This window comes from Dermochelys coriacea, chromosome 4 (genome assembly GCF_009764565.3).
Source record: "Dermochelys coriacea isolate rDerCor1 chromosome 4, rDerCor1.pri.v4, whole genome shotgun sequence".
Classification (NCBI taxonomy): Eukaryota; Metazoa; Chordata; order Testudines; family Dermochelyidae; genus Dermochelys; species Dermochelys coriacea.
The window spans coordinates 122,576,009-122,589,673 of record NC_050071.1 but is presented as its reverse complement, the minus strand read 5'-3'; the positions used below and the strand labels follow the sequence as shown (position 1 = coordinate 122,589,673).

The 13,665-nt window shown below is 40.6% G+C and overlaps 1 long non-coding RNA gene across 1 annotated transcript in view; it reads left to right on the top strand.

Annotated features, from left to right (window-relative positions):
• Positions 1 to 13,665, top strand: part of LOC119854988 — a 50,977-nt gene that overhangs the window by 16,671 nt on the left and 20,641 nt on the right. Inside the window, exon 2 of the long non-coding RNA XR_005292718.2 lies at positions 3,590 to 4,376. This is a non-coding gene — a long non-coding RNA (uncharacterized LOC119854988). The remainder of the gene's footprint in view (positions 1 to 3,589; positions 4,377 to 13,665) is intronic.

Sequence of the window (13,665 nt, the reverse complement as noted above, 5' to 3'; positions counted from 1 at the left end):
GCCTTCCAGGGGATCCTGCCCATCAGTGACCTAAGGGAGTCAAAGTCTGCTTTTCTGAAGTCCAGGGTCCATATTCTGCTGCTCTCCTTTTTTCCTTTTGTCAGGATCCTGAACTTGACTGACTATCTCATGGTCACCTATGCCGAGGTTGCCATCCACTTCTACTTCCCCTACCAATTCTTCCCTGTTTGTGAGCAGCAGGTCAAGAGGAGCATGGCTCCTATTTGCTTCCTCCAGCACTTGCACCAGGAAGTTGTCCCCAACACTCTCCAAAAACTTCCTGGATTGTCTGTGCACTGCTGTATTGATCTCCCAGCAGATGTCAGGGTGATTGAAGTTCCCCATGAGAACCAGGGCTTGTGATCTGGAAACTTCTGTTAGTTGTCTGAAGAAAGCCTCATCTACCTCATCCTCCTGGTCTGGTGGTCTATAGCAGAAGCCCACCACATCATCACCCTTGTTGCTCTCACCTCTAAACTTAATCCAAAGATTCAACAGGCTTTTCTCCAGTTTCATACTGGACCTCTGAGCAATTATACTTCTCTCTTACCTACAGTGCAACTCCTCCACCTTTTCTCCCTCGTCTGTCCTTCCTGAACAGTTTATACCCATCCATGACAGTGCTCCAGTCATGTGAGTTACCCCACCAAGTCTCTGTTATTCCAATCACATCATAGTTCCTTGACTATGCCAGGACTTCCAATTCTTCCTGCTTGTTTCCCAGGCTTCTTCTTCTGTGTTCGTGTACAGGCACTTAAGATAACTATCCAATTGCCCTACTTTCTTAATATGAATCAGAAGGCCTCTCCTGTTGCACCCTCCTCCTTGTGTTTCCTCCTGGTATCCCACTTCCCCACTTACCTATGGGCTTAGGTCACCATCCCCCAGCGAACCTAGTTTAAAGCCCTCCTCACTAGTTTAGCTAGCTTGTCTGCGAAGATGGTCCTCCCTCTCTTTGTTAGGTGGATCCCATCTCTTCCTAGCAATTCTTCTTCCTGGAACAACATCCCATGGTCAAAGAATTCAAAGCCCTCTCTCCAACACCTCCTGCATAACTATGCATTTACCTCCACAATTTGATGGTCCCTACCTGGGGCTTTTTCTTCAACAGGGAGGATGGATGAGAACACGACATGTGCCTCAAACTCCTTTATCCTTCTTCCCAGGGCCACGTAGGAAGGGCTAGCAGCCCAAGGGCTTGATCAGTCTCAGAAGATACTCTGTCACATCCTGAATTCTAGCTCCCCATCCCTAGGACAATGCATCCCATGCCTTCTGGTCAATGGGGTCTCCTTCTGATCCCTTCTATCAGATAACTCTTCCAAGCCATTCTCCATCATAGTACCTGTGCAGAGAGCTTGAAAACAGTTTCTTACCTCTATCTGCATTGGGGGTACATGGGTTCTCCTATTTCTTCTTCTGGAGGTCACATACATCCAATGTTCTTCCCCGTTCTGCCCTGTCCTAATTCTTCAGCATGCTTTGCCTGCAGTACCAAACGCTGACTTCTGTCCAGAAAGTCTTCATTTTCTCTGATGTAACACAGGGTTGATACTTGGGTAGCTAGTCCTTTAATCTTCTCTTCCAATATGAAGACCAGCTAGCACTTCATACAGACAAAGTTGCTTCTATCCTCTGAGAGAAACATGGCACATCCTGTGCAGATCACAACAGCTGATCGCTCACTATCCATAATGTCTTCCTTCTAAGAACCTCTTCAGATGTTGTATTTACTGCTCAAAGAAGCCTGAAAGGCAAAAAACAACCTCTGTGGGAACTCCCCCCAGGCAACTCCCAAGCAAACTCTCTCTGCTTGCCAGTCCTCTGTTTGCTGCTCACTCAATTCACAACTGGCTGCTTTTTTATAAGGCTGCTAGCTTGAAGCAGTTGGCCCGGCTCAAAGCCTTCCCTCCAATCAATCACTCAAGAACTACCTGGAACAGAGCACTCCCAGCTCACACTTTTCAAACAAACAACCACATGGTCAAACAGTCCCTGCAACTATCTCCAGTCAAACAAATGGTCATAGCAGACAGACACTCGGATATTCACCCCACCAGCTCACAACACAGCCCCCTCTAATGCAGCACTCACCTTAGCTCTTCTCGGACGATCCCCAGGCAAACTCCCTCCATTTTACCTAATTGATCCAGATCCTCAGCTGGGGTATATTGGAAAGCTCCACTGAATTCAATAGAGCTATACCAAATTACAGAAGCTGAGGATATGGCCTATTTTATTTAAATACCAGAGGCCATATCAATGCTGCATTGCATTAAAATCTGTAGAAATTTTCTCTAAAATTTATGCACACAGAAAACAAAGCTTCAGCTGTTTACAATGATCACAGTCAAAACAAAGCCTCTTAACTAGCTTTGCTACTATGGATCTTCATAGAATATCAGGGTTGGAAGGGAACTCAGGAGGTCATCTAATCTAACCCCCTGCTCAAAGCAGGACCAATTTCCAATTTTTGTCCCACATCCCTAAATGGCCCCCTCAAGGATTTAGTTTACAACCCTGGGTTTAGCAGGCCAATGCTTAAACCACTGAGCTATCCCTCCCCCCAATCTTGATTTACTGCAGAACAGAATTCAGGAGGTTAGTGACCCTTAGCACTGAAAATTCTTATATACTATGCAAGTGGTTCTCAACCAGGGGTCTGAATACTCCTGGGAGTACACAGAGGTCTTCCAGGGGGTTCATCAACTCATCTAGATATTTGCCCAGTTTTACAACGGGCTACATAAAAAGCACTAACAAAATCTGTACAAACTAGAATTTCATGCAATGAGTTGTTTATACTGCTTTATATATTGTACACTGAAATGTTAGTACAATATTTATATTCCAATTGATTTATTTTATAATTATATGGTAAAATGAGAAATGTTTCAGTAATAGTGTGCTGGGATACTTTTGTATTTTTATGTCTGATTATTATAAGAAAGTAGATTTTAAGTGAGGTGAAACTTGAGGATACGCAAGACAAATCAGACTCCTGAAAGAGGTACAGTAGTCTGGAAACGTTGAGAGCCACTGTACTATGCTATATATTTTCTGCTTAGCTGTTCACAACCACAACGTACTTGATATTTTCTCATTCTCTCTATGACTTCATTCTAATGCCATTTCCTCAGACCCATGGCTTGTTTATATTTTGTGGCTTCCCTTTGGTACTTGGCTTTAATTATCCTAGAAGACTTTCTGTGATTGAGGATATTAATAACAGTAGCACATCTATAAGCTTTTAAAATAAATACCCTAAAGTAAATGTCTCGCAAAGTTCTTTTAAAAGATAACACATATACTAGACATTATTTAACCTTAATTGGTTCATAAATCCATAACTGAACGCTTTGACAAGGAGGCAAGGATCAAATTAGCATTGATTGTGTCTCATTTCAGTTGAGAGACAAGTAATATCATGTATTGGGCCAACTTCTATTGGTGACAATAACAAGCTTTCAGTTAACAGTTCAAACAGTGCTTAATCTAAGTCTTGCTGAAGGCATTGGGAGTCTTTCCATGGATTGCATTGGGAGTCTGATCAAGTGCTTAACCCTTTTCTAATATATCTGTTTTACAGAAAGAACATCTTGGGAGACTGGATGACCCAGGCAATTGACAATAGGCAACAGAGCTTGCAATTTACCACTAAGAATCCTGCCCACACTGGCTCATATCCAAGCTTATTGTCATCTGATGGCTGTTTGGTGAGCTCAGTCCAGATTCTGGTGGACAGATGTCCACAGCCCAGAAACCACCAATGAAATTAATACTAGAAATGAGTCCAAGACTCAGAATCCACCTTGCAATTTTGAACATCCCAATGTTTGGAGCTGTTTGTATCTGAAGTTTTGGTTCTGCCAAATAAAAGTTAAGAGCTATTTACAATATTTGCATCCAAATTTCAAACAACTTCAAATTCAGGAATATTTAGAGTCAGGATTTTGATTTAGATTCATCTTTATGAAGCACCATTCGGCAATCTCAGAAGACAGGCCAAAGATCAAACGGGCATGGAGACTACCCTTACAGCTGGCCTGTCAAGGTGATGCTTGAGACAAGTTGGGCAGTGGGAAGAAGCTTACAGTATATCTTTTCTGTGGATTAAGGGTCCCATTCTGCAAGAAGCTCAGCACCCACATCTTCCATTGATATCAAAGGGATTTGAGGATCTCAGAACATCTACAGAGGTGCTCAGCATCTTGGCAGATTGAGCCTTACAGGGCTTGATCCTGCTACCATTGTAACCAATGGTGAAATGCCCATTACCTCCAAAAAAACCAGGAACAGGCCCCAAAAAGATGACTCTCCAGAGCTGTCAATGCAGCACCGTTCACAAGCACTAAAATTCATACCAAAAAGGCAAGGTAAGGAAAAGTTTTTAAAATAAGATACCATATCTTCTTTCTATCTCTTTAACTTGGCTTTTTTTTCCACGCATGAAATGTGCTAGATCAGATGCAATAAGATAGGCTTGTGAATGGTCCCTGGTAAATAAGTGCCTCCATCTTTATAAGGAAAGACAGGGATGACTTTCAAATGTACATACAGTCATTTTCTACAAATCCTTCAACAAGAGAGATAAGTAAGAATAATTTTCTAAAAGATTGGGTACACCTAAAACAGCTGAATGCAAGACTTGAAAGACAGAAACTGAAACAGAAATGTATTTCACACTATGACCGTAACCATATTCTGTGGGAGCCATAACAAGCTACTCCATCCAGTTTTGATTTTCAGTCACCAGAAGAAACCACTAGACATTTTAGGAAACTTTAGTCATTTCGTTTGCATTAAAACAGTCTTTTCTGATAAAGTAAAAAATATATCTTAATTTAAGAAGGAGACACACCCTGCATAGCAATGGTTACCAGATAGTGGGTTTGCTGAAAAGTTGATTACATAGAATCATTTGGGTTGGAAGGCACTTCTGCTGTGTCATCTATTTTCCTTCCACTACATTGTGCTGGAGTAAGGACACAGACAGGGTTATGAAGTGGAAGAAAGATGTATAATAATAGAAATAAACATGTAATTGTTTCAATTTAATTATTTCAAGAGCGAAGGGAATGATTACAACAGGGAGACCAGAATTTTTCCTTGTCACAGAGAACGCCAAGAAGTAAAAGTTGATTTGGGGGTTTGTTTTCCCCCACCCCCATTTTCTCCCCTTATTTCCCTTCTAGTTCAAGAAACAAATAGTGCATATTCCATCTCTTCACTTTTCATCCCTCTTCTCACTCTCTATGTCTGGGACATAAAAACCTTGCGTAGCTGAATTAAGATGCTGCAGCCAGACTTCTGCCACCGAGGAGAAAAGGTAATGCTGAACTTCGCCTATTGCTGTCCATAAATGTTTCCCAAATACCTGTTATAACTTGTTTTTAAAGATCTTGTCATTTACAAAAGTGCTTGAGTTATTAGTTATATCTTCAGGATGAGATACAGTGTGTCAAAGATGCTTGATTCTGTGTATGCACGTGAAGGATTTTCATATCTGTAGCCAAATCAACCCTCACAAAAATCAATGAGAATCTTTCCATTGACTTTACCAGGGATTGGATCAGGCCCTTGCAGAGAAAGATCCGCAAACTCTGGCAGATAAAGAGAGCAACTAAACCTATTCCATGATAATAATTACCAAGTTACAGTGGAGCATGATGATGACTTCTGCTGTGATAGTAATTGTGGGCTTTCATTTTGGTTTTGCTATGGGAATTATCTGTCATGCTGTAGACATTTAAATCACTACAATATTTTGTGTGTAGCATTTTTTTTAAATGAACCTCCATGTTCATTCAAATGATATTCTTTTGCTGCTAAATTACAGTATGCCCATTGCTTTAATATTAGATTCACATCCCTCAGCCCAACAACAACATTAAGACTTTCACAAGAAAGCAGAGATTACCTAAAAAAGTACAAAATGATCCTCAGGTTCGTTAGCAATGTATTATGAATTTATAATAGCATTGACTTTTTTTTTTGGAAGTAGGTAAACTAACATACATCCTCAGGGGTATAGGTCACCCTTTATTAAGTCAAACTATATATTCTTTTCCTGTAGACAAAACAAGATGTTCATATGCATAAATTCTATGCTTCCTGTCTCATGCTCATCTTTGAGGATGTAATGGCTGTGATTTTCAAAGGAGACAAGGGAGTTTGAAGCATAAAAAGAAGATGAGTGATCCAAAAGTTACCCTTAAATAGCTCCAGAACTAGATGACCTTGCCCTTTGTTATGACTATCCCACAAACTGGGACAATGATAATCATTTTTAGCAAATGTTTTTTAATGTCTTCGCAGTGTAGGATGTGGTGTGTGTGGAATGTGCATCTTTCTTGTACCACATCTGAGGCACTTTTCTGAAAATAGGTCCTAATGCACAGCTCTTGGGAAAGTGCACTAATTTTTGAGTGGAGGAAGAGCAAAACGAAACATTGGTTCTCCCCAGCCATTAATTCCATGTATGGTGTTCCCTTCTCCCGTTCACGCTGTGGCTCTCTATCTGCCATGCAACACTGTTTTCAATATGGTATACTTATTACAGACCCAGAATTCCCACTGAAGAGTCTGAGAGTTATGTGTAAGGACTGACTTGATTTTTGTAATCCTCATCCGATCATCCTCCATAACTTCCAGATCTCACTAGTTGTGGCACATTTGGCATTAGACTGTAACCTTTTCAGGAAAGGGAACTAATGTATTTATGGACCTGATCCTCCAAAGGTAACAACATGGGCCGACCCCCTTAACCACACAGAGCCTCATTGAAATCAATGGGGCTTCATGTGGGAGCTCATACTGAAGCTCTGTGCAATTCTCTTTGCAGGATTGGGATCTATACAGTGCCTAATTATCGGCACTGTAGATAAATAGTAATAATGATTTCCACAGGCTGGTTGTAAGAGAGGCAAGGAATTGATTTACATAAACTCTTCTCTGCACAAGCTGTTCCACAGCTCTCTGGTGCAGATCTTTTGGTTTGTTTTACGGTTTGCACAGAAGGTCAAGGTTTCCCTTCGATAAAAGCAAACAGCATCAGTATCCTTCCGTGATTTCAGTGCCCCAGAAACTACAAGACTTCTCCACTGGATAGAGATCAAGTTGTCCTTGGAAACTCAGTTTTTTGAAACCCAGAAACAAAATATTCACGTGACTATCTCCATTAACACAGGCTTTTGCCTGAGATATTTGTGCATGGAAATTTTTGAGTCTTCCAGTTAGGACTGGATGGAAACATTCAATTTTTCAGGGAAAAATAAAAAAATATAAAAGGAATTAAATTTCTCAATTCCTCTTCCCTATTCCATCCCTGCCTCAGCCAGTTTTAGCTGGATAGGAAATTCTGAAATTCAAAAATAAATTCCAAAAATGGTTGTAAATTATTTGTCCTCATTATTTCCTCAGCTCTACTTTGGCCAACTTGCTGAATTTGTCCCTGATGCTGCAACCACTTATGCATGTGCTCATCTGTACTACTGTGAGTAATCCCATTGATTTCATATGGGATTACTTGGGTAGTAAAATTAAGCATGTATGTAAATGTTTACAAGATCAGGGCATACAATTCCTATAGAACTGCAGATATGTTTGTCCACAAACTATGGCCTGGACCCTGTAATCTGATGGCCAGAGGTAGACCCTTACACCTGCGTGGAGTCCCATTAAAATCAGTGAGGTTATACAAGGACACAGTGCATCTGCTTGGATCTGAAGAAAAGATCAAGTCTTATGACAGGTACATTTTATGTCAAAACAAATATGTGGCAACTTTTTAAAAGGTTCAGTAAATCCTTCTATTATCAACTTATATCTAGTAATAGTTGAAGAGACCAGTCAGACTGTCAGCCTATAAGGGTAACATTTTCACCTTTTAAAGAAGTTAGCAGGGCTCAGCCCTTGCAAAGTCTTGATGCTTAACTTTGCCATTACCTCACTCCGGATTAGTTCTCTCTGGTGTGTTTGTGTTTTCCTGAACAGCAGTGGAATTTTTTTTTGACACATACAAAAATAAATCCTGTACATTTTTAGTTTTGAAAATATTTTCCTTGGCAATGAAACTGATAAAATAAGAGGTTAAAATGACTTACTTTAATTTAGAATCCAAATTTGGTGGTGGAACTTGAAACCAGCTACTAACGTTCTTTTGGATTAATCTCATTCCATGTTAATTAATCCACTTTGGAATTGGATTTACTCAAGTTTGGAATGAGTTATCCAGCTATCAGGTACACATAGATACCACCCATTTCAAATTATTTTGCTTCTAGCAGTCCTCCTAATGCTATTGTATACTGCACGGGCCTGCTTACCTGGACACCCTCCACTGCTCCTGGGTCAATTACAAAATGGTGCAGCCAGGTCACCACTTTGTGATTCCACAAACTAGCCATGTCTTACAGCCCATTGAGCATACTGGACAGCAATCCTTCACTCCCCCAGCTCCAAGGAGCAGGCCCTTCCCACACCACTTCACACCCCAAGACCACCAGAAAAGTCTTATTTATTTACCAAGAATGTAAATAAAGTCCTGGTTCCCGAAACACCTTTGGAATTAAGCAGCAGGAGATAGATTCTTTGCGTGCAGTTCCAAACCTCTTTCCAGGCAGCACTCAGCCCAAAGCTTGCTCTCTCACTCTCAGCTTCTTCTCAGCATCAAACCACAAGTGCTTCTCTAGCTGTGTCTGGGACTTCCTGGCTGCCTTCTTTATATGCTTCTGAGGTGTGTCTGCTCCATCTCTTCCCTCCCTTCCCCCCGCCCTGCCTCACACACATACACAACTCCATCAAACAATATCTGGCTCCATGCACTTTCATCCAGATCCCAGGGAAAACCCCTCACACTGCAAGATTAAAATCCTACTCCAGCCTTTCATAAGGCCTGTACTTTTGGCTCCTGTTGTTTCAGCTATCTATTCCATAAAGGAGTTAATTGGTTTTCACATTTATCCTGAATGAAGGCTGGTTGTTATCCCAACAGCTTCAACAAGGTTTCAGCCAACCCCCAACATTACAGTATTTTTTCCAACATAAGAAAATAGACTGTGGCAGAATACTGTTGCCCCTTCTTCCGACCCCAGTATCACCTTCTGACAACAGTATTGTCACTCTGCTAAGTGGTAGCAAATACATGGGGCTTTGCAGCTTGGCTTCTCAATGCAGAAGAAATCAGTGGCATGGAGTCTAAGAGCAACTTGTTTTATTTATACACCAGTTCTTGAACAAAGGTGATCACACAGCATGTGGGTCAATCCCCTTCTTTATGGAATCTCAGCTCAACACCAATGCCTGGATCTCAGGCAACTGCCCCTAGATTATAACCAGAAACAAAGGTAAAGAGCAAACTCTCCTGCCGCTTCCTTGCTCCAGAAGCTGCATCTACACAAAATCTTGCATAACAAACAAACAAAAAAACCCTTAACAAACAAACAACTTATGTCTTCCCAAGACTGAGCTTTTGCTTGTGTTGCTTTAAAAAAAAAAAAAGAAAAAGAAAAAGAAGAAGAACTTGAAAGACTATTTGTAACAGCATCATCTGGTGAGGCAAATGACATAATACAAAAGCAGATCTATCCATTTTAATTCTGTTCACTTTCATCATCCCAGATTAATGGTGTAGCTGAGGATTTTGTTGTGTGCCTGTTTCTCATTGTTCCATGCAAATATATGCAATAAAAGTTTGCACCCATAGTTTTCATTAATGTTAATACGCAGCAAAGACATCTAGGCCAGCAAGAATACATGCCAAAATATAGATGGAAAAAATTGTGTCATCTTTGACACACTGCTGGGTCAATTGTATGTACATTGTGCATATTGTAACATGTTTGAAAGTTCAGCAGTGGTTGAATTTTTTTCCAGTACAAAGAATCAATTTACTATTCATTATGAAATCAAAAATGAGATGGTGTGCCTAAAATAGTTTCACTCATAAAAAATTATTTTAGCCCTGGATTGCTCAGCAGACCAGTAACATGATATCGTTGTTGCCTTTCCCTTCTAAATTACTGGTTCCAATCCAGACCAGGATGTTAGTGACCAAAGTTATTTCATATCATGTGACAGCTGTTTACTGGCCCCTGCTCTCTCAAATCCACTTCCTCATGGACAGGTGGCCATATCAGAATTGTCAGTCTCGGGGACAGACAACAAAACCTGTGTCAGCCTAAAAACTAAACTATCCTCCTTTAACTAGAGTCTTTCAGGATCAGTGTAGATACTGTGGCTTGTGCTGTGCCTTAAGTAGATAAGGAGAAGATTTCTGTCTCCAATGCCATCATGTCTGACATAGTTCACAAGCACTTGCTTTTTAATGCTGCAAATTTCCAAGAACACTATAGTGAAAGATCTACAGATACAATGAGATTTTTATTCAATTAAATAAAATAAATAAAAGTTTGCTTTTGTCAATGGACTTTGGATCAGGATCATTGATAATAGACCTATATTCTTCCATTATAACTTCCCAAGTTCTTTGTAAAAGGCATAATTTCTAAGCAGATGTAAAAACAACCTATCAGATTTGTTTCTTTTAACGAGTTCACTTATGCAAACTAAATAAATTGTTTCACAATCATTGACACTTATTTCACAAATAGAAGTTAGTTTATTTAGAGTTTCATTCATCCCAGTTGGATGTATGGATTTTGGTTTTTTTTCCCCCTTGAACCCAAAATTGAAGTATGAATATATTTGTAATGCCTCATCAACCATATGAAAAGTAGCACTTGACTCCACACAACACGGACAGAGCCAACTTCCCAAATCAAAACACTGGATTAAGCATTTGAAATGAAGGGGGGGGGGAAATCAGGTTAACTTCAGAGGTTCTCTGCAGTCAAATGATTTGAAATGAACCCCTCTAACTTCTTGCTGTTTGTTTTAACTTAAGTACTCTTGTAAAAATGGCTGCATGCCTTATTAAATTTGAGTCCAATCCTGCTCCCTTCAAAATCAGTGTGTGTTTTGTAATTGACTCCAATGGGAGCAAATTGGACCTTTTACTTTTAAATTATATTACATTGAAACCTGGGGGGGAAAAAAAAAAGAGTCTTCATTTGGCATCTGATTCTGCAAACCTGTGCTCTCCTGAGTAGTCCCTGCTTGAACTCAATGGGATTACTCATGCAAGTAAGAACTAGTTGCATCACTAAGGGTTTGTGGGCTCAAACTGTAGCTTTGAGGATATTTTGAATAAACGGAAGAGTAGATATATACTGGAACCTACTTATATATTCTGTATTATTAAAATATGAACAAGTAGTAGCTGCTCCACAATTAAGCTCAAGTTCTGCTTGCTCTTACAATCCTGTCCTATAAATAAACCCGTTTGTAGCAAGTTAACCTTTCCAGCCCTGCAATGCTCTCAGTACCACAGCACTCTTTCTGTGGACATTAGAAACTCAGGAGAAGTTCTCCTGATGTGTTGGTTCCTTACATCTTCATTGGACCAAGGGAACTCTCAGTTATTTGAAAGTCCATGTGCTCCTGCAGAGTTTATTTCAATTCTAGGCCAATAAGATGATCACTCTGTACTTGGGAGCATGTCAGGCTTAAAAGGCAGTGCTACATCGGAAGATCCTGGCTGGATCCTTGCTGTTTCCCTTCAGCCTCCTCCAGCTGATCCTGCAGTCTTGGGGAGCAAACTAACCTCACTCCTGCACTCAACCTAAAGGAGGGAGGTCTCCCAGAGTTTAGGAGCTCAACAGGATCTCAGGAACAGCTACAGCAAGGAGCTGCCTGATAGAATACTTGCAGAGCTCCTGAACTAAGTCACCTGGTAAGTGAGTGAGTGGGTTGGTGGGTGAATGAGTAGACATGAGGTGAGTGAATGAGTTTATAGGAAGCCAGGGGTGAAAGTAACTTAAATGATTTACTGGTACACCGGGCACACAGGGTCCTGGGGGAGCAACTCTGGGCCCCCAAAAGGGGTGGGGCATCAGGTGGAAGGGGCAGGGCTGGGGCCAAAATCCCCCAGCCAGCCTCTCAGCACTCCTTGGTCCATGCTGCCCAGGGCCCCGGTGGCAATTTAAGGGGCCCAGGGCTCCACCTGCTGGTGCAGTAGCGGCAGCCAGGAACCTCAGGCCCTTTAAATCACTGCCGGAGCCTGGGGCAGCTGCCCCTTTGGCCGCTCCCCCCCACCCATCAGCGGTACAGTCAGCACTTTCTTGCTAGTATGCCATACCGTACCGGCTTACTTTCAGCTATGTAGGAAGCATGTGTGGAGTGGGTAAGCAGACGTGCAAGATGAGTCATTATGGAATCAAACAGCATTTCCTCGGAGCTATCACCCTGTAGAGCTGATGCATTTCATAGGGAAATAAAAGGAGAGAAAGAAGAAAAAGGAGCAATAAGCATGACCCTCACAAAGAACTGTAATTCAGAGATGGCATGGAAAGGGAACAGGGATGCAATGATTCAGGCTCCCTGTAGAATCCTCTCAGTGACCCATACTTCAACTTTTTAAAAACCTAAGAAATTCCCAGGCAAAACTGCTTCATTAAACTGGAGTTAAAACTGAAAGTCTATGGTGGAGACCACACAGTTAAAATCCTTACAAGAACACTGTAGTTGTCAAAACAGAAAGCAAGAAAACTCTGAGTTAAGGCAAAAGTTCAAAAAAATACTGACATAATGGAAATAGATAAACTCCCTCAAATCTTAACTCTACCAACATTGGGATGCCAATCTCCACCTTTTCTTTATACCTACTTTGTATGTGTAATTTTATCATCAAAGACTACCTGGGAATTTCACTAATTTAATGTTCTCCTATTCACTTAGATTTGCTTTCAGTCATTTGCTATACAAATTGTGCAATTAACAGTTTTATCCTCCTCTTTCTCTACTTACATACATAAAGCTGCATTAAGTTAAATGGACTTACTCCTGTTTTACACCACTGAAATTAAGAGGAGACTCAGTCACCAAACTCTGAAGTATATTCAAAACTATTTCAAAAATTCTAAAAACTTATAAACCTTCTGAAAAGGAGGAGAATATCAAAGACACCATGCATAGCATACAGCCACCCTGTCCTTTTCAGATTCACAGATTCGTAAATTCTGAGGCCAGACAGGACCATTCATCTGGTCTGACCTACTGTATGACAAAGGCCATAGCATTTCACCTCGTGATTCCTGCATCTAGCTCAACAACTTGTCACTGATCTAAAGCACTACTTTTAGAAAATAATCTTCCCATAAAAAAATCCAAATGAAAACTTAGTGGATGAGTTTCCTCTCAAGAGTAAATCCACTGAAATCAATGGAGTTATGCTGGTGTGATTAAAATGAGAAGAAAGTCAGGGCCAGCAGATTTCACTAGACTTTGAACAACACTATTGAAAAATACAACTCAGTCTCTCCCATGTGGGATAGGTTTATTAGAATAATGGGTGATAAACAGCCAGACAGCAGAGGTGAGTTCTGTGTTCACAAAAGAAAGGAGAGTGAAATAGCTATAGCAAAAATAAAAAATGTTCATATCTTAGGCTAGCTGGCTGGTACTGACAGCATACATCTTCATCTGAACCTCGCACATTACATTTAGTCTTCAGATTAAGACATATGTCAGAGCATCAACTGTATAAGGCTACAAGGGATTTTTTGAAAATATCTGTAGCTATCTACTTTTGAAAAATAAAATGCT